The 20,206-nt window shown below is 36.9% G+C and overlaps 1 long non-coding RNA gene across 1 annotated transcript; it reads right to left on the bottom strand.

Annotated features, from left to right (window-relative positions):
* Window positions 1-15,303: 15,303 nt before the first annotated feature.
* LOC127952342 (uncharacterized) lies at window positions 15,304-16,463 on the bottom strand. The gene is made up of 3 exons (XR_008152921.1): window positions 16,371-16,463; window positions 16,074-16,273; window positions 15,304-15,913 (listed from the first exon to the last, which is right to left on the bottom strand). It is a non-coding gene; the product is annotated as an uncharacterized LOC127952342 (long non-coding RNA).
* Between the last annotated feature and the right edge of the window lie 3,743 nt (window positions 16,464-20,206).

Below are 20,206 nucleotides of genomic sequence, written 5' to 3'. Positions count from 1 at the left end.
ATCAGAAGCAGAAGCGCGGCGCTGCCGTATGACGTCACACCAACACGCCAAAATAAAACTGCTGCTTGACCAAAAAAAAACAACACGTCCACTGTATTATTTACCAATTTAGTTTATTACCTATTTTTATATTTTAAAATAAACATTCAGGTGTGATTGTGTGAATTTACACTGCTGTTACTTTATTCTACAGCTATAACTTGAAGAAAACTTTACGTTTTTTTTTTTTTTTGTATTTAAACCCTGTAGAGAGGGGGTTCAGCGAAAAATCGGCAGCTGTCAGCAGGAAGTGACTGTCACTGGCAGCAGGAAGTGGCTGCCAATAAAACCGCATGGCAGCTGTCGCTAATACCCGAAAATAATTATATACACTTATGATTATGTTTAATACTTTTTTAAATAAGTATAAAGGTCAGTATTGTATATTATTTGATTTAAAATATTGATCAAATATAAACAAAGAAATAAGATAATTTTGACATAACGTTAATTGATAACATTGATAACGTTAATTTCCAGCTGAATGTTTATGCATGCATGTATCATTGTTTGTGTGAAATAAATGCACACAAACACATTTATATTTATTTATATACGAGAGTGGCACTTACTGGGTGTATGCTGTATATTTATTATAGGCTATTGAGAATGAGAAGTCACGTGCCGATTTGGGTTGATTTGGGAGGGGTCTGAGCCAGTCGGCCCTGATGGAAGGATACGCTTATCTGTTGCCAGGGGCAATGCCTTCAGAACTTCACAGAGGCGCGACTAAACATTTCAGAGCGCTTTCATTTTTGCGCATTTATTTTGTCGGCGGAACAGATCGAGACGGATCTACGAATACGAGAAAGAAAAGGAAGAAAGTAAAGCAATGCAAAAACATAAGGTGAAAGAAAGGGGACCTTACAGGAATAAGCTCACACCAAGTGCAAAACAGCGGTGTTTGGAGAAGCTCTCAGGCATCTAAAATATCGACCCATACGAGCTCCCAGCAGCGGCACAGAGACCTGAACAATTTACCTCAGTGCACACATATGGACATTGGGAATTATATTGTTTACGATGTAAGTCACCTTGCATTCACGCTGTTAATGGCTTTAATCTAACTGGACATTTACATCTCGCAATCACACATTTAACTACCCTAGCTAACCCAGAACTGGTTTGTCCACTTTGCAGCCCCCAACACAAAAACCTGGTACAGTATGTGTCATTGGGCTAAAATCAAATCATAACTAAACATACACAGCTTTAGCCTACATCAAAACATGTTGGAAACGTTCGTATACATTGAACATCTCGTTACAATCTAGTGTTCAGTCGCAGTTAATTACTTTGTAATTTTGGTCAAGAAGTGCATTCTAAATGCAATGTAATTACAATACACTAAAACGCATGTGAATAAACTTACTTTGGCCAGTACAACACTGCTTTCATCACCTGCTGTAGATGGACCCAGCCACAGCAGAAAGCCTCGTAACTTTCCAAAGACTTGTGGCTTTTAAACTCCTGCATTGTGTAGGAACTTAAACCAAAAACAGTACAATTCCCAATGTCCATATGTGTGCATGGAGGTAAATGGTTCAGGTCTCTGTGTTGCTGCAGGGAGCTCGTATGGGTCGATATTTTGGATGCTTGAGAGCTTCTCCAAATACCGCTGTTTTGCGCTTGGTGTAACCTAAAAAAACTGTATTCCACTGTTCCTATGTTTTCCATATGTATCGTGTGAGGTACTGCAGCAGTTTTTAACGCAGCAATAACTTCGAGGCATGGTAAAACAGTGCAGAATTGTGAGAGCCTCCTCTTAACAACACATGTAAACAATCCTGTTTCGCTGCTGGTATCCTTCCAACGTGGCGGAGACCGTGATATCGAGGGAGGGGCTTTGTGCTATGACGACAACTTCTCATTCTCAATATACACAAATGACTGAAAAGAGAGAAGTCTCAGAGACCTTTATTTAAAATATATTTTGCGGTTATATTTGTAGTATTTCAAGAAACAACTATATATATATATATATATATATATATAGAGAGAGAGAGAGAGAGAGAGAGAGAGAGAGAGAGAGTATAAAGTAGCTGTTAAATTTGTAACTGGGTTAGTAAGTTGTCAAAGTCAGTGCTTTACAATGTAAACAGTATAAAATATATTCAGTAAGCAAGCAGACTAAAATATCAATCAGAATCACTAACAACAATCCGGAGGTATTTTCAAGACTCTTAGATCAGAACTGATGAGATATACAGAGTTACTTCTCCAGCATCTTGCACCAATCACTGTAAAACCCAGGGTGGATATGCATCTCTCCTCATTTTCCTCTTGCAACATGGTCAAGTCAAGCATAGTTTATTTATATGGTGCTTTTAATAATACAGATCAAAGCAAAGCAACTTTACAGTATTAAATAGGAAAATAGTGTGTCAGTCAATAATGCAGAAGGACATTAGTAAGCTCAGTTTGTAGTCAGTTTAAAAGACAGTTTATCATTCAATTCAGTGATGTCATCCTTGAGCTCGGTTCAGTTTAAATAGTATCTGTGGAATCGTTTGCAATCATGTCAATGATATCACTGTAAATGAAGTGACCACAACGAAGCAAGCCAGAGGCGACAAGGAACCAAAACTCCACCGGTGACAAAATGGAAAAAAACAAGGTCTTTACAGGGGATCTGTATCTGGGGCTCTAGTTGTCCTGGTCTCCGCTGTCTTTCAGTGAGGTAGAGGTCCTTTCTAGGTGCTGATCCACCATCTGGTCTGGATATGTACTGGATCCGGGTGACTGCAGTGACCTTCGAATAAGAAAGAAACAGATTAATATAATTGAAGATGTTAATATCTATACGATGTTTGATAGAGAGCCAGTACAGGGTTTACAGAACTGGGCTAATCCGGTCATACTTCCTGATTCTAGGAAGAACTCTAGCTGCTGCATTTTACTATTCATAAGAAAATGGTAACATTAATACCTAAATTGCTTTATTAACAGTAAACTTACAAACTTACAACGCAAAAAAAAAACATTAATTACTCCGATGACCAATTTCTGAACTTACCGTTTGATCAATCGCAACCATTACTGAAGCGTTTGGGTGCAGTTATATCTGATTGGTTGCGCCCACGTTGGTCGATACTGATTGGCTCCCACCGAATGGCAGGTCCCGCCTACCATCCGGCTGTCAGTTACTGTCTTCCGGCTGTCAATGGCAGCCACTTCCTGCTGCCAGCTGCCGATTTTTTTATCTGAACCCCTGCTGACCCTGTATGGCACTTCATAGTGTAGTCATACAAAATAAAGAATAAAATATAAGTCATGCAGGGTGTGATTTCCCTCCATCTGGTTTATGCATCCCTGCCTTCTCTGAATTATATATATATATATATATATATATATATATATAATATATTAAAACATATTCCTCCATCAACCACCAACAGAGCATATAAAATACCACCAATAAAAATATATTTTAAAACATTAGCAATAAAATGCTGCAACATGACAATACAAACAACAATAAAATCAGAAGTAGAAGTAATTATTGAGGCGTGAGAACCACGCTCTCTGTTAAATAGAGAGTATGAGACTAATACAGTAAAGTTTACCGTCACCGTAATGTGGGAATCATGATCGATCACCCAATATTGACTGATGCATCGGCAGAGAATCGTCTTTCTGCAAGTCATTAAGAAATTAAATGATCTGTTCTATTTAAAGAAACATGAGGTAAACGTGTGATTAAATAATGTAATAGTTTGTATGTTGTGTAGTGAAGAGCAGTTAAAAAATAGATGTAATATGTATGTATTTTTCTCACAATGGCCTGTGCTCCATTGTATTTGCCAGCCATATCTGCGGCCCGTCGTATGCTTGGTCACGCAACCCAGTGATAGGCAAGTTTAGACGCCACAAAACATCAATGACTACTTTTGCCAGATTTCATCCTGTTGCAAAGAAACCTCATAAGACCAATAAATTCTTCACGAGGTACTAAATCCTTGTCAAGAGATCTCAAACACACTGCCTCTTGCTCTTTTCCAGACACGTCGTGTCCCATCCATCATCACAGAGTACTGCAGGTCTGGAAGTGATCTGAGGTTTTTAACTGTGTCACGTGTGATCACGCTGCTGAACAAAGTCAGGATTTCATTTTGAACCATAGCTGAAGTATATACAAATACATCCTTTCTACCACCTGTCAGGGTCCAGCCGCGAATAGTTGTCATGCACTGACAGCCAATCAAACTGCAGCAGCTGGCCAAAGAGCAGAAATTACGTCACAGCCAATCAGATTTTTTTCATGCATTTATTTGAACTGGGGTTCGAATCCCACTCACGCAGGTCTAAACCATTATTTCACTCAGCTTTGTACTTTTTAATCAAACAAGATTCTGATATTAAACAATATATTACAGCTGCAAAGTTTTTAAAATGTATGTATTTTTTTTTTTTTTCGGTTTACAAAGAAAAGGATTATGAATAAATGATTAGTACTAAAATAATAATAGTACACATTACATGTTTATATGAAAACATGAATAAATATAATAATTGCTATATTACACATGAATGGATCTATTAAATGGCTTTTGAAATGTAAAGAAGAATAATTTTAATTTAGTACAAACTGAGTAATATTCAAGTACTGTATGACAAGTGAGTTATGGATTAATTTGTCACATTTTAGATAATTTTTTGTGTTTCCAACACCACAGAATCTGAAATATTCTAAAATATTACTCAAATAAAGTAGAACACCACATTCTTGAAACAATTTGTAATTTTAAATTGTATTTTCTATAAATGTTTTAAGCACTTTCTAAGTTAAGTAAAAAAAAAAAAATAAAAAGAAGAAAAACAGAATTCTGACAATATATACACATTACAATCTCACACTGAAAAATAAACCGTATATACATGAGTTAAATATTGCCAAGTGGCCGATCTCTGGCTTTTTCATCTTGCAAAATGTAGACTTTTTAAACTCTTTCGAGGTCATCTCTTTCTGCATGCCTTAAGGTTGGTTAAATGGAAAAGACTCTAAAGATTAAGGGCCAAAGTATAGTATGTAAAATTAGTATATAGTAGTCAAGATTTGAAGTGGAGCAAAACATTTTGACAGTTGTACTAAGAATTAAGTTGAAAGAAAATCTTGAAAAGAAGGTTTTAGGACAACATTGATGAAAGGTTTTGATTCAAATGTTGACTACTGTAATATGTTACTCTGCATAAATCATGTATAAAATCAAGAGTGATACTTGCATTCAAAGTTGATGAAGATGAATGAAAAACAAGTGTTTATAATTAAAAATAAGTTTTTCAAGATGAAATCACTTGAAACAAGTTCTTTACTTAAAATCTGTGTTTTGTTAAATCAACTCAAACATGTAAAACAATTATCTATACATATATACATAAACGGTCCGTGTATCTTTTGGTCATTGGATTTTCCTTTCAGAAACGGATATCAAAAAACAAAAAACAAGTGGTTATTTGATTTTTGTTTTAAAATACAAAATTTAAAATTAAAATACAACGCTTTTCTCTTTTTCAGTGTCAAAAAGAGATGAGCGAAATTTTAAAAATGATTTGAATTTCAATTTCAATTTCGGAAATCAAAAAATAAAATTACTTTAAAACAGAAACCAAAAAAAGGCCCGTTTGTTCATATTCCGAGACCGGATGTGGTTAGCACTCACGTGACAAGACCGCCACATTTGACAGAGTTGTTAAGCAATTAATTACGTGCTGTGACTGTCACTGATTTGCTAATTGAGCGTGATCATTGAGCAGACATGGAGCAATACGTTGTTTTTCGAAACAATAAAAGAGTCTCCTTAAGGGAAGAAGACATGACTGCAGAAAAAATAAGTCGCATTTTCCAGGTAAAAAGTGTTTTAAACTAACGTACTAACGTTCGCTGGCTAAACCCTAAAACTTCTCTTTTAACGCAAACATGGTGGTGTCTGATTTTAAGATGTTAACCTTTCAGTAGTCCCTGGAAAATATTAGCACTAATTGAGAAAAGTTTGGAAATAAACACTAGCGGTTATTTGACTTGAATTGATTTCTTGACAGGTCTCAGCACATAGTCTATATGTGACTGACGACGCAAATGTGGCCATTTTTCCTGGAGCTTCTGGTTTTTTTAGTACATTGGACCTTACACCAAGAGCTCACTATGAGGTTCACGGTGAAGAGGAGGACGCCTCATCAGCTTCAAATGCCACAGCTCGTTTTACATTCATGCGATCACCTGCAACTGCTACTAATGTTAATCCTAGTCCATCATCATCTGCTCAGTGGGCTGCCTCAGCCCCCCTTAGAGCCACTGCCTCTAAAACATTTCAAAGGTAACGTTAACTTCTAAAATGACTGTGATACGATTTATACATTTCAGGGATGCAAACGGTCGTTATGGAGAGCGCAGTGCATGTTTGCATAGCAACGACAGACGCCACGGGAAAGTCTAAAATATAATTAGATATAAATGAAAAACACCTCATCACATTTGATGATATTATCATCTCCAGTTGCCTCCTTTGTAGTTGTAGTGTAATAGTTAATACTACTTGTACTCTTCATTTACATTTTAACATTCCCCCCTGACTTTCATAACCTCTGCCAAGAAAGTGGTGGGGGAGGTTATGTTTTTGCAGTGTCTGTCAGCAAGCTTATGCAAAATGTTATGAAAGTAATATGTACATGGAACTTTGTGTATTGTTTGATCCTGTTCCAAAGAAGAGATTGTTACATTCTCACACCAGTTAACCCAAAGATGCTATAAAAGCAAACTGAGTGCATTTTATTGATATACGAAATATATAAGACTATTAACATTAAATAGGATTCTGAATGCAGTGTGTGTCATAATGATTATTTTTATATGATGATCTTCCAGATCGGTTTTTCTTGCTGAGGTGGTTGGTGGGAGGCTGAGTCCCAGCAGAATGGTGGTGGTCCGGTTTTTGGAATGTGAGGCTACCCTTCAGGGGATCACTGGTAAAGTTCAAGATGCCATTGGATGTCATGACCCAATGGTATTGACTGATGTGCAGGGGAATGCAATTTTGGAGTCAGAAGGCACAACTGGTGAGAAACATTAAAGGGTTAAATCACCCAAAAATGAAAATTATCTCAGTTATTACTCACCCACATGTTGATTTAACCCCATAAGACTTCCTCCTTTGTCCCATCATAATTTAAGATTACTTATAAGGTATGAATAGTCTACACGCAGGCTCACTATTGGTCTGCACAGGTCATTTGAGTGGTGCGTGTGACGTTCAAGCTCTACGCACATAGACTAAAAATTGTCTAAGTAAAAACACCAGATAAACACACAAGACCAATGCTAAAGAGAATGAATGGTGGAGTAAAGTCATTATTTTGTTTATTTTTGCACACAAAAAGTATTCTCGTTGCTTGATAAACGTATGGTTGAGCCACTGGAGTCACTTTGGCTATTTTAACAATGTCTTAATACGTTTTCTGATCAAGCAAGTTTCGGCCATCTATAACACTACTGAGGAGTAATTTAGCTATCAGATGTCATCATAAAAATCTTAAATTATGATGCGATGAAGAAAGGAAGTCTTACGGGGTTATAAAAACATGTGGGTGAGTAATAACTGACATTTTCATTTTTGGGTGAACTAACTCTTTAATTTTGTTTTATTATTAAGTCTTTACTTTTGTGATTTTAAAATTAGAGGGGATGAGATAACTCATGATGATTTAACCTTTTTTCTGGTTTTCACCCCTAATGTAAAGGGTCCCAGTACTGGAAACAAAATGCAAGAAAGATTCTTGCTATACAAGAACAGGCCTTCCAGGAGGTACAGGGCTCTAAAAGGAGGAGAATGAGGTAATCTTAAGTATTCGTATTTCTCTTATTTGTCCAAATATTGAAAAACATTGTTTATTTACTTATTTGTCCTTACCTTTGTTGTCCAGACTATTGAAACTTTATTTCAAATCAGCACCGGTTTGCCAATCCTTTGGCCATTAATGCTTCTGTATTTTAGTGGCGTCTATAATGTTGGGCCAAAGATTTATTTGGTTACCACAAGCAAAACCACTAAAACACAAACAGCATATATCGATTATGTTTTTTCCTTGTAATAGCCGAAAAGATGAAGATGCTGCCGGAATTGGAGAGGTCACTGAGAAGATAGAAGAGCTTGTACTGGCATCACAGACCTTACCAGATATCACTGCAGCAATCAGAGAGCTCACCAATCTAGCTGCCACTCAAAGAGTGATCCTGACTCCTTCACAGCTACAGACCATCAAGCAAGGATTCTGCTGTGTTATTTGTATGAGTCAGTACACAATAGCTAGTCATTGTCCCACATGTACACTTATTTTGAATCCATTTTGATCCAGAATTGTAATTTTCCACGTACGCATTATTACATTTTCGAACCATGGTCACCTATGTCTCATCCACTACAATTAATTACATGTACAAATGCAGACCTTTGTGTTCCAACCCATGGTGTAACGATACATTAACAAAAGGTGTGTCTGAAATCGCTCCCTATCCACTATATAGTGCACTATTTAGGGTGTCCGAAATCTGAGTGAACGACATCATTCCCTACATTCGTTTACTACTTTTACCCACAATTCTCTCTGAATTAGAGTTTAAATCCGATGTACACTTGCTGAAGCACTATTTACCACAATTCAATGCCTAGAGGACTGAGCTTGCATGAAAGTGAGGGAGTTGAAACCAGAGATTACTTTACAGCTATCTTATTTCCACTTTAACATTTATTTAATCCTTTTTTTTTTTTTTTTTAATCATTACTTGAATAAAACGTATTAAAATATTAAGACAATATTATATACAATATTATAAAATTCATAAAAGTTTCCAAGTAGTTAAAAGGTTTGAAAACCAAGCCAATGGTTTTCAAACCTAGTCAGCAAAGTTTTGATTGATGGGAGTAATAACCAACCAAAATCGATTGCAAGCTCTCCATTTGGCCTTTTAGAAAGGACACCTTTACTTTTCATGAATAAAAGCTAACAGAAACTAAATTGTTGGGTCTGGGAGTTTCATCCTCAAATTTGAATCAAAACATGGTCCAGATATTCTATTTGATCGTTGTTGTTGTTTTCAGGCCTTTAACATAAAAGTCTGATAAATGTTTCCCTAAGTTAAGTTCCTTCAAAGAAATCGTAAGTAACTTTCATGTAAAATGTTTACCTCGTTTTACTCTGTTTCTTTGCTACTTTGAATTATAATGACTCTCGGGTAACAAAGTTTAAAGTGTCTAGTTTAAAAAAAGACCAGTTATGAATGTGGACTATAGGGTTAAAGAGCTACAGACATTTGTAGTTGGTTATGTCATTTTCAGAAAATTCTCAAAAAATAGGGGGTGCTGGTTAAGAGTTAAGGTCATATGGACACACACACACACAGAATGACTAGTTTTTCCTCATTTTGTCTTTTAGAATTCATCGAGGAGCCAGTCTTCACCGAGTGTTGCCGGAGCATTATTGGCTGCAAAACATGTGTGGTACAGTGGCAGGAGACCTCTGTGCACTGTGCAAAATGTAGAGGGAACACCGCAAACAACACCATATATGAAATTAATGGTCTGTCAGATACTTTTTCTGTTCTGAGATCCCTTTATGAAGAGGAGTAACATGTTGAATTTTTACACAAACGAATTTCAAGTTAACCGTCTTCAAGTTAAATAGAGCTAATGGCTTTTCACACATTGCGCTGAGTTGTGGTTATAAGACAGAGCAATGCCTGTTTGTATGGGGCAAAGTCATTGTTCACTGCTCTAGAGTACAATTCTGAAATTTCTGAATAATGCTCGGCAAACTGGTTCTCAACTGTAATCTTGTCCTGTTCATTTGAAAATGGATCCACTCCAAAAGTTGAATGCCTGGTCAGTGATGATCCCAGCTGTTGGCTGTAAAGGTCTGCTGCTTCAGCTGAATGAGGCAACAGTTCCTGTTGGATTTTTTTGGGACACCCACGGCCAGCCAAGTCATTTGGTGTTCCTTTACCTGTAAAATAAAGACCATACTGTTGGTATAGAAACTTGTGAATGCCTTTTGTAATAATTGTAATCCGTAATTTCACCTGGAATTCTATGAGCATTCCATGACTCCACCAGCCTTGTAAGACCAATCTCACACAAGCGGCCAGTAAGGTTGGACACACAATATCTCACAAGGCTGTCGTTCATGTCTATTTCCTCTTGATCCACCAACCCCATAAGTGCTGTCTTCAGTGGATAGTTGACACGATTGTTGACTTCAGGCCAGATTCGTTCAACTATATGATTCTGAATTTGCAACAAAGATGTGTCATCAGTCAATGTGTTCTGGTGGGTAAATAAATCTTAGTCTATCAAGGAGAAATGGTCATGCAGAATTCCCAGTAAATGTATTAACTCAGCAGTCATTATGCACATTGACCACCGAACAAGTAAATTTATAGTTTTACCAGGAATTCTGCTTGAAGACAAATAGGATGTAGCTGCTTCTGCAGCAGTTTTTTATTAAGCTGGAACCAGGTTTTAAAAAGAAACATTCTCAGCCATAGTTAATTTTAATTAACTCAAAAATTTGGAAAGCATAGTAATAGCAACGACAATTTGTCTCATGCATGCAAAACAATAGTATGCTGCTGAAGCAAAAATAATAATAATAAAAAAAAACAGGCATACAAGTGAATTGCTGAAGCAAACAAACAAACTGTTGAGCTGTACCTTTGTGGATGAAGTCTGTAAATATGGCCTTCGCTCCTGATTATGGCGGTGAGATGACAGCAGCTCCTGCATGAAAAGTGTCAAATAAAACTCCTTGCCATGATCTACTCGTACCTGGTCCCACATACCATAGGCAAGGACTGCAGGCCTATTGGATGAAAAAGTGTTTTATTTTGTGCAAAACTTTTTAAACTTAACGGTTATTAGTTACTCTCAGTATAATAGGCTTCATAACAATATACTGTAGATGTTCAATGTTTTATATTCTATCATGAATGGTAGCCATGTGTATGCACTTTCTTTAGTGTCCACAATAATAATAATTGCTATTACCTGAAAACATCTTCATAGATGGCAAGGTTGTTTTTTATAGGCATTGTAGAATGAGCAACAATCTTTTTGCTGTAGCCATCGATGGCTAAAACATGGGTAACCCCAAACATAGCCAGTTTTTCATTTTGGTCCATATGAACCTTTTGACCCATGTAATCAGCTTGATATGGTATGGGGTTGAGATTGCGGGCACCCTAAGAGAGATAGGAAAACGATGTAACTATTTCACACAAAAAAATCTCATTAGTCCTATATGGCTGCATATTTTACAAATATAACCTAATGTCTATTTGTGTCTCTGTCAATAAAATGAAAATTAGGGGTTTGTTCTGATTATAGGCTTACTATAAATATCTGTAAGTTTTTAATCTTATACAATCTAAGTAACTGCAACTAAACAGCAAAAAAAAAAACACAGACAAAAAAACATTATCTCATATTTACACATAAATTCCACATATTTGATTATGTATTAGAGAGGAGTAATAGACCTGACGTCTTGCTTCATGGTATGGCTGATACATGGTTCTGAGCACTGATCCAATTCGTGTCTCTGCAGCATACACTCCTTTCATAGCGAGATAACCCTTCATCATCTTTCTTCCATATGTAGGTCCAGTCTAGAAAATTAAAAAATATACATGTCCAGCTGATGTGTCTATCAAGAAATAAGACGTTTTTGTGTTATAGAATTTATCAGTGTTGTGAGGATTATATTAACTGTGACTTAGAAACTATTTATAAATAATGGAAGGCTGAGGCTATTTATTGGGATTTATGTACTATTCGTAATAAACGGGCATTAAAGATACCAGTCAAATACATTTGATAAGACATATAAATGCGGGACATACTGTGCATATCACATGTTCGTTCTCTCTCTCTCTCTCTCTCTCTCTCTCTCTCTCTCTCTCTCTCTCTCTCTCTCTCAATGGGGCTTTATTGGCATGAACGTTTTTTGAAACAATGTTGCCAAAGCATATACAAATAAAATATATTTACATAATATATACAAACACAATAAAACAGTTATATGAACAATAGTAAAATAATAATAATAAATCTAATATACTCTCTCTCTCTCTCTCTCTCTCTCTAGTAAAAGGTTAAAAAAAGCAGGATCATACCTCAGTTATAGCTTTTGCCACCTCCAACTCCAAATGTGCGTCAGGGAGCCCCATCAAACTTAATCCATTTTCACTGCAAAATCTCCTCACGTTTCTTGCGGAACATCCTATGAACAATATCCTATGAATATGAACAAACGGGCCTTTTTTTCGTTTCTGTTTTAAAGTAACTTTATTTTTTGATATCCGAAATAGAAATTGAAATTCAAATCATTTTTAAAATTTCGCTCATCTTTTTTTGACACTGAAAAAGAGAAACGCTTTGTATTTTAATTTAAATTTTTTTATTTTAAAACAAAAATCAAATAACCACTTGTTTTTAGTTTTTTGATATCCGTTTCTGAAAGGAAAATACAATGACCAAAAGATACACGGACCATAAACAAGTATAAGGAAAACCAAAGCAATGGGATGGGATGGAATCAGGGTATCTTCCGTCCATTCCAAATCCGTTTTCAATTTTTCAATTTATTATATCCGCCATAAAATGAAGAAAAAAGAAGACGGATTTAAAAAAGAAGGAATTAATACATTTTCCTATATTTCGTTTGTCAATCTTACTTCTTAAAACTAAATGTTGAAAAATGAAATAAACAAAATCTTAACAAAGCTACATTTTCCACGACGGAGTGAACTTTTTTCATCAGCATTTGCAAAGGTCAACGGCAGGGGGAGCAAAGACGCAGCAAAATTATTAAAATGGCATCTTTAGCAAGGCACGCAGATGTGGTCGTCAACATGATTGATGATCATATGACTAATGAAAATATTTCTGCGCACCTATACCAAATGGGTGTACAAAAATGCTCTGCAAGGAGTGTTCGCAGATTTTGCAAAGAACACAACGTGAAAAGATGCAGCCACGTTGATGATAGTCATCTAGAGCTGGCAGTGGCCAGCGCTATAAATGAGGTAAGTTTATTATTCATGTTTATTCATGTTATGTAAGGGGATATTTGTTATGAATGCAGCACAAAAATATTCAGCCTGCAAAAGCAAATATATATATTTTTTTCCTTTCGCATTTGCATTTATTGTACATCTTTGCCAGGATTAATGAGAAGATTTGTCATGACATGTAATCTCAGATGTATATGTAACACTCTTTGTACACACACACACCTAACATTAAGGGGACTGTTCATACGTAATCGTTTTTATACTGTACATTACTATATTCTCCCCCCTTTAACTTTGGGAATACCAGTACACACAAACACACACACACACACACACACACACACACAACTAGTATAATGCATACTAATGAGTTATATAATAAAAACATTTTCTTCTTTGTTCAACAGGTAGGGCCAACATTTGGGCGCACATTTATGACAGGTTATCTGTCATCAAAAGGCATACTTGCAGGTGAAGTTCGGGTCGGTAAGGCACTACGACTGGTTCATCCACCATATAATGAATTGCGACATAAGGTTGGTTTTACCCTGTTTTTAAGGCCTTAACTGAGTTATTTAATACAGTTGTCTAATCATTTTAAGTGAAAGTTTATTAATTAAATAGTATTATTATTGATTGTTTCTGAGTGTTATAACAGCTTGTTTTGTGAACTATTAGGGTGTACGCAATCTGAATGCAATCCCCTACAATGCAGAATACATGGGACATAAACTACACTTGGACCAAAATGAGAAGCTGGTGATGTTTGGAGTGACGCATGTTGTGGCAATAGATGGCTTCAGCAGCCAAATTGTGGCTCATAACACCATGTCTGTTAAAAACAACTTAACAATATATCAGAAAGTTTACAGGTTAATACATGCCCCATTAACATGTATTCTTTGTGTGTCAGTCTTAAATCAATGGTTCTCAATTCCTGACCTGAGTGAACACATCATTGCACTTTTCAGATGTCACAGACTGGAAACATTTTTGACTCCCTGACAATAAATTTCTATGGACCCCTACCCATTAAAAACACTATATCACAATACTTTGGCCCTTATGAACAATTTGAAATTGGTGTTAAATGTGACACCAGGTCAACTGGTCTAACTAGAATTGAGAATCATTGTGAACTAATTCAGCATGTTTTGAACATTTAAACTGCACTGCCAGTTTTTGAAGCCTGGATTTTCATTCAGAGAAGCTGTGTTTAATGTGTGTTTCAGAGAAGCTGTTACAAAAAACGGCATGTGGGATCAAATCCGGGTTGACCATGGAAAAGAGTTCTATATGTGCCTGTATATCCAAGAGCTGCTGTCCAGACACAGATACAATATAAACAGGCAACCATATGTACAGACAAAATCATCAAGGGTAAGCTTTTCCTGCCACATTAAACACCTCACCTGAACTCCATCATTTCTTTACACAATAAAATAAAATAGTATGATGCTGTATCCACAGAACCTCAAAGTTGAGCGAATATGGCCAGAAATAAATAACAGGGTCAACTACCCCCTGAAAGAAGCCCTGCTGCAACTTCAAGACCAAGAGGTGATCAACATGGAGGACAACACAACTAGATTTTGTGTATCGAATCTCACTTGTCAGGTTTCCTCAATTGGGCTTGAACGAACTGTGCTATCATGGAATGCACATAGGATTGCAGGTATTTCTAAACATGCATTTTCTTTCTTTGGTTGTAACAATGTAAACATACAAAATTATATACAAATCATTATTTTGTATATAATTGCACTATTGTCAAGCTACACTTTGGGGTAGATTTTGTGTCCTCTCTATGATCGAGATCCCATTTCATGCTAGAGTTGGCTTTACTTCCAACATTTTTAAACCTTTCTTCTTATTTGTGTATTAATTATGGTACTGCTGTTGTAGGAAAAGGAATACCTCTGTGGTTGCTGACATGTACCAGCAAGATGTGGGGTCCTGTCTGACAAGAACATCAACATTCGGGACAGATCCCTTTACTTGTGAGGAAGACAGAGCCCAGGCGGAGGAACAATTTGCTGATCATTATCCAGACATTACACCGTGCTTTAATCAGGCTGTAAATTATGAATTCACACCCTTTAAAGATGCCATATTACATCTCATCAATGTAACAAGACGTTATTCATGAAGATGAAGGTTTCATTAAGAATACCAGGAACAAGACATTCATCATAAAACTAACATTTATTACATATTTCTGTGAACAATCATTTTACAAAAACAAGTCTTTTGAACATAGGCATTATCAATTGTATTAAAACGATGTAATTTGAGGTATAAAACTGTCACAATAAAGCTTTAATAAAGTGCTTTCCAGTGCTGCATTTTACTTCAAAAGTTGAACTTGACCCTTAAACAGTGATATTTGGTATATAATTACTCTGATTAAAGCAGAAAAAGTGCTGCCTGTAGTGCTTCTCACTTTTAAGTCAATGACTGAACAGTAATAACTTTTTTTATACTGTATATTCAAGAGAATATATACTCTTAACATGTAACAAACACCAGTAACTAATAAAGAGCTGCCGTAGTGGTGCCATATTATGAAACTTCTTAATGTGTGACACTTGTAACAGGTATACAGCTTTTTTTCCTCACTGTATTTAATCTTTGATAAGATCACCAAAAGCAGACAATGCACCATCAATTCCTGTGACCCTGTAGGTGTTTTCCCTTGAGTTGTCTGCTCTGCATTTCACACAGGTGTTGGATTTCGCTGCCACTGGTCAAAGCACACTTTGCATGCAATGAGACTCTGACAGCAAACTGCAAAAACAGGATCATTCATGGGCCCTAGAAATTTAAAATAAAGAAAATTACTTGTTCGTTTTTTCATAATATTTCTGGGATCTCAATCCAGAGAGAAGAGAGGAAAGTATTACAGTTTAATTTATAAAATACTATCCTGGCTATCAACAAAGCTTATAGAGACTTAGTTATCTTGTTAACAAACCTTTGCAAATCACGCAAGCAAATGCATTTTTAATAGCTGCACGTTCTTCGTCCGTGAATGTAATAAAACGTCTGCGTGCCAACGTCAGCTCAGATTACCCTCTTATAGCCTGTGCAACCTCTGGCAGTTCTTGGGATGCCAAGACCACCTCTTCAATTCTCTCCAAGACCTCTGGTAGCTGGCTGTCATCATCCCGTTGGCTGAGGAAAGAAGTTACAATAAGCACACCATGTTTTTCAAATATTTAAGTTGGTTACATTTTAGTACCTAACATGCTCCAAATATCTGCTATTTTACCTTAATCTTCTCCTTTTGGATCTCATATCTAAAAACTGTTGTTCAGGCACAGCAAAAACCTTCCTAGAATTTTGTTTCCAGTAAGCTGACCCTAGGGAAATCATTCATATTTTAAAAGATGAATTATGTCAAGATTGAACTGAAAATTGAAGATTGAAGTGAAAATGTTATAATAGGAAAACAACACTACTAAAATGCAGACACCAAAACAAGCTGCTTTCAATGTGCTTTTTGCCCTCTATCAAGGCTTCATCAATCGGAACCTGATAATTTTTCTTTACGTTTTTGAAGATCAGAAAAATTCAGGTCATTTGAATGTATTTTTATGTGAATTAAATCCTTAATTTCACAAATTTTTTAATAATTTATATTGTTTAGATGTATAACACTTTTTTTTAATCAACTGGTATTACATTTCTTTGACCTTATTGGTGTTTTTATTGTGTTTTTCTTAGATTTTTTTAAAACAGTTTATAGTCGATCTCATCTTTTGCAGTTACCTTTTGTTCCCTCTGTATCGAGAATTTCATTCCCCTGGCCATCAGTCAGTATCATACCATCTTCTGATCCAATAGCATCTTGGACTTTTGCCAAGATACCAGGAACTGATGCCTCATGTTCATGAAAACGGATCGCCACAGTCTTTTGGGGTGTCCATTTTCCACCAACCAGATCAGCAAGAAAAACATTCCTTGAAATGAAAATATGTTTAGTTAAATATCTAAAGACCACGCCTAGACCTAGGGAGAATGCAATGCCAACATACAGTGGTCACAGTATATTTCTGGCTTCAATAATTCAGGCAGAAACCTTGCTATTATTATAGAGTGAACTTATAACATTTGCTAAGGTCTTCAATTTTCGTAAAACATCAACCAAAACTGTCATATAATAATATTGTTCCCATGGGCAAAACGTTTGTTGAACTCACCGTTGAAAAGGTTTTGACATACTGGTCCGCGGCGCAGACAAAGATGCCTGCGAAGCAAAACCAGCGGCCGCACTGGGTCGTTGAAATGCAAAGCGCACAGACCCAGATCCAGCAGTGGGTCGAACACTTGAGTCCGGTGGTTGCACCTCGGCAGAATCTCTGTAAACCTCGTAGTGTCCTCTTGCAACAAGATCGACACTACTAAAAAATCCACTCTCTCCAGCGAAGATAGCGATGTTGCTATCATCGGTGATGTAAACACTGGAACTACACACCTTAAATAAAAATTGATAGTTGTCTATGAGATTATATAGTTTTGCTTCATTGTAACATTTTGTAATAATTGGCACAGATGGGCAAATTCGTCCCTGCAGGCTCACTGTCCTGCAGCTTAGACCCAACCGTGATAAAAACTCGCCTGCCTATAGCATTCCAGTAATCAATAAGACAGAGATTAACTGCCTATGGTGTGCTTGATTAGGGATGCAGCTGAACTTTGCAGGACATTGGCCTGGATAATGCGAGTTTGCCCATCACTGCAGTGGCGCACACACACACACACACACACACACACACACACACACACACACACACACACATATATATTTATAGGTGATACGTTTTAGTAGTAGCCCTTTATTGTCACTAGTCACAATTACCAGCAAAATTAGCCATCAACTAATTGATTTATTTAAAAATATATATTAACGTTACCTGAAATATACGGCCAATCTTATCCACTGTCATGTCTTCGTCCTTTAAAGTGACCCTCTTAGGAACCTTGAAAAGCGTGTATGTCTCCATTGCTTGCTTGAAGGAAGTTTCGCGAGTCGCGACTGAATTCGGCATCCGCACTCTTCCACTCTTCCGTTTCCTTTCTTCCCGGCGCGTGAACTTCCGGGTGACAGCTTAATTAAAAAATCAAAATGTCATATTCCATTTTAGCCCAATATTCTAAAATCCATTATTTAGAGTAGATTATGTGTCTGGCAGAATAAAAAAATATAACGTTAAGTAGATATTAAACAAAGTCAATAAAATGATAAATTAAAAAACGATTCGTTTTTTCGTTTTCTGTTTTTTTAATTGAAAACGGATTTGGAATGGACGGAAGATACCCTGATTGGATGGGGCTGGGTAGAAGTAGAACAATACTGACTTAAAATTAAGTATGAAAATAAATGTATAATTGGAATTGAAATTCCTTCCATGTCATATCCTGTGTCATGCCTCTGTCTTTGTATAAGGCGAGGACTTTAGCTGGGCAGTAAATGTATTTTCCTGCGACTCCTGGAAACCCTGTGTGAATGTGCTTGCTGTTTGGGCCCTGCCTTAGCTCTGTGCGACAGAAACGGCACATTCTTCCCTGAGGTTGAGGATCCGAGAGTTTACTCTTCTTTTCAGCTTTTCCCTCTACTCTTTGCCTTTTAAGTTGCAGTTCACGCTGACAGAAGTCAGTCTGGGCAAACTCTTCAAAGGCCAGTGTCCAGCTGTTTAGCCAGATGTTTTATGTACTGTGCTATGTGGTATTTGGTTGTGGGGTGAAGCAGACTGTTTGGATCTGTGGCAGACCGATGGACCATAGCAGCATAGTCTTAATCCACAAGTTTTAACATGTCTTTCTGTCCATGGTAATTGTAGTTTAGATGTTCAGCAGGGATGCAGTCTGGGATCTTAAATGGAGCACAGCAATCCCTAAATGCAAGGCACAAAGATGAAGAACAATTAAATTTATTTGAATTTTTTTGTTTATTTTTAAAAGAAACTGATTTTTCATAAAGCAAAGAATGCAAAAAAGCTTTTATTCAATCATGGCTTTAGTATTTATCTAAAAACAAAAAACTACACACAAACGTGTTATGGCCAGTGAGCCTTCATCAGGAGGGGAACAACAAAAACACTCAAGAGTCCTTTCATACAACTATCAATTATTGATGTGACAGTCACCTGATTATGTAATATGGACTGATCACAAGAGAGCAAATTTAAATAATTAATATACAGGTAATGTCACATCAAAAGATATTGCATTGTTTAATTACATTTTGATTACATGTTTTCTATAATAATTAATTACATTTTCTCTCTTGTGATTATTAATTGTTTTTTTATACCAATTTTTTTTTTTATTAGACATGACATTGGTGTTCTGCATGGCAGTGATGAAAGAAGATGGCTGTCCGCACCTGTCCATCCAGTGGAAGCCTGCCTTTTCCACTCCAGCATCGTTGTACCTCTCGGCCAGTCCCTGGTACATTGGCTTCAAGACCTCTGAGTCTCAGACTGAACCATCACCCAGGAAACAATCAGCCAGTTCTCATTCATTATTGCATAACTTGACATGACCCCAGATGCCAGCGTTACTTTTCTTGCAACTTTCCTGGTGTGGTCAGACCTGAAGACCCTCCCAAAAGTGGAGTTTGGACATGGCTGGCTCTTGACGTTTGCACTCATCTAGTAGGCAGTCAGTCAGGTAGAAGCTGGACACGGAGACTCCATACCAGCCATCTTGATCATCATTTGACCCAAATGCACGTGGAGTGTTTTCCTTCCTCAAGAACTGCCCAATGGTCCTCTGTCCATATGTGCCAGCCTCAGCATCCCTGACGCTTTCTATGGCATGCAGGTATGCCAGATGTGCTCGCTCGTACTTGAGGTGCATTAGCTCATTCTCCTGGTTTTCCATATCGGTTGGTGACTTGCCAGTGCACCTCAGCTCATCCATCACAGATTTGCAGATGGCCTTCTTGTATGTCAGGAATCCAGGCAGAATGTTGGTAAACCGCTTGGGCAGCTTTTCAAGTCTTCGTGGATTGTCAGCAAACCAGTACTTCTGACAGGCCTTGCAACAGAGTCGTGAGGACAAGATGTAATACTGACCACTGGTGCCAACAATCACCCGAGG

The sequence above is a fragment of the Carassius gibelio genome, chromosome B3 (assembly GCF_023724105.1).
Source record: "Carassius gibelio isolate Cgi1373 ecotype wild population from Czech Republic chromosome B3, carGib1.2-hapl.c, whole genome shotgun sequence".
In the NCBI taxonomy this organism is placed as follows: Eukaryota; Metazoa; Chordata; class Actinopteri; order Cypriniformes; family Cyprinidae; genus Carassius; species Carassius gibelio.
The sequence above is the reverse complement of the archived record's forward strand: the minus strand, read 5'-3'. Positions and strand labels throughout refer to the sequence as shown.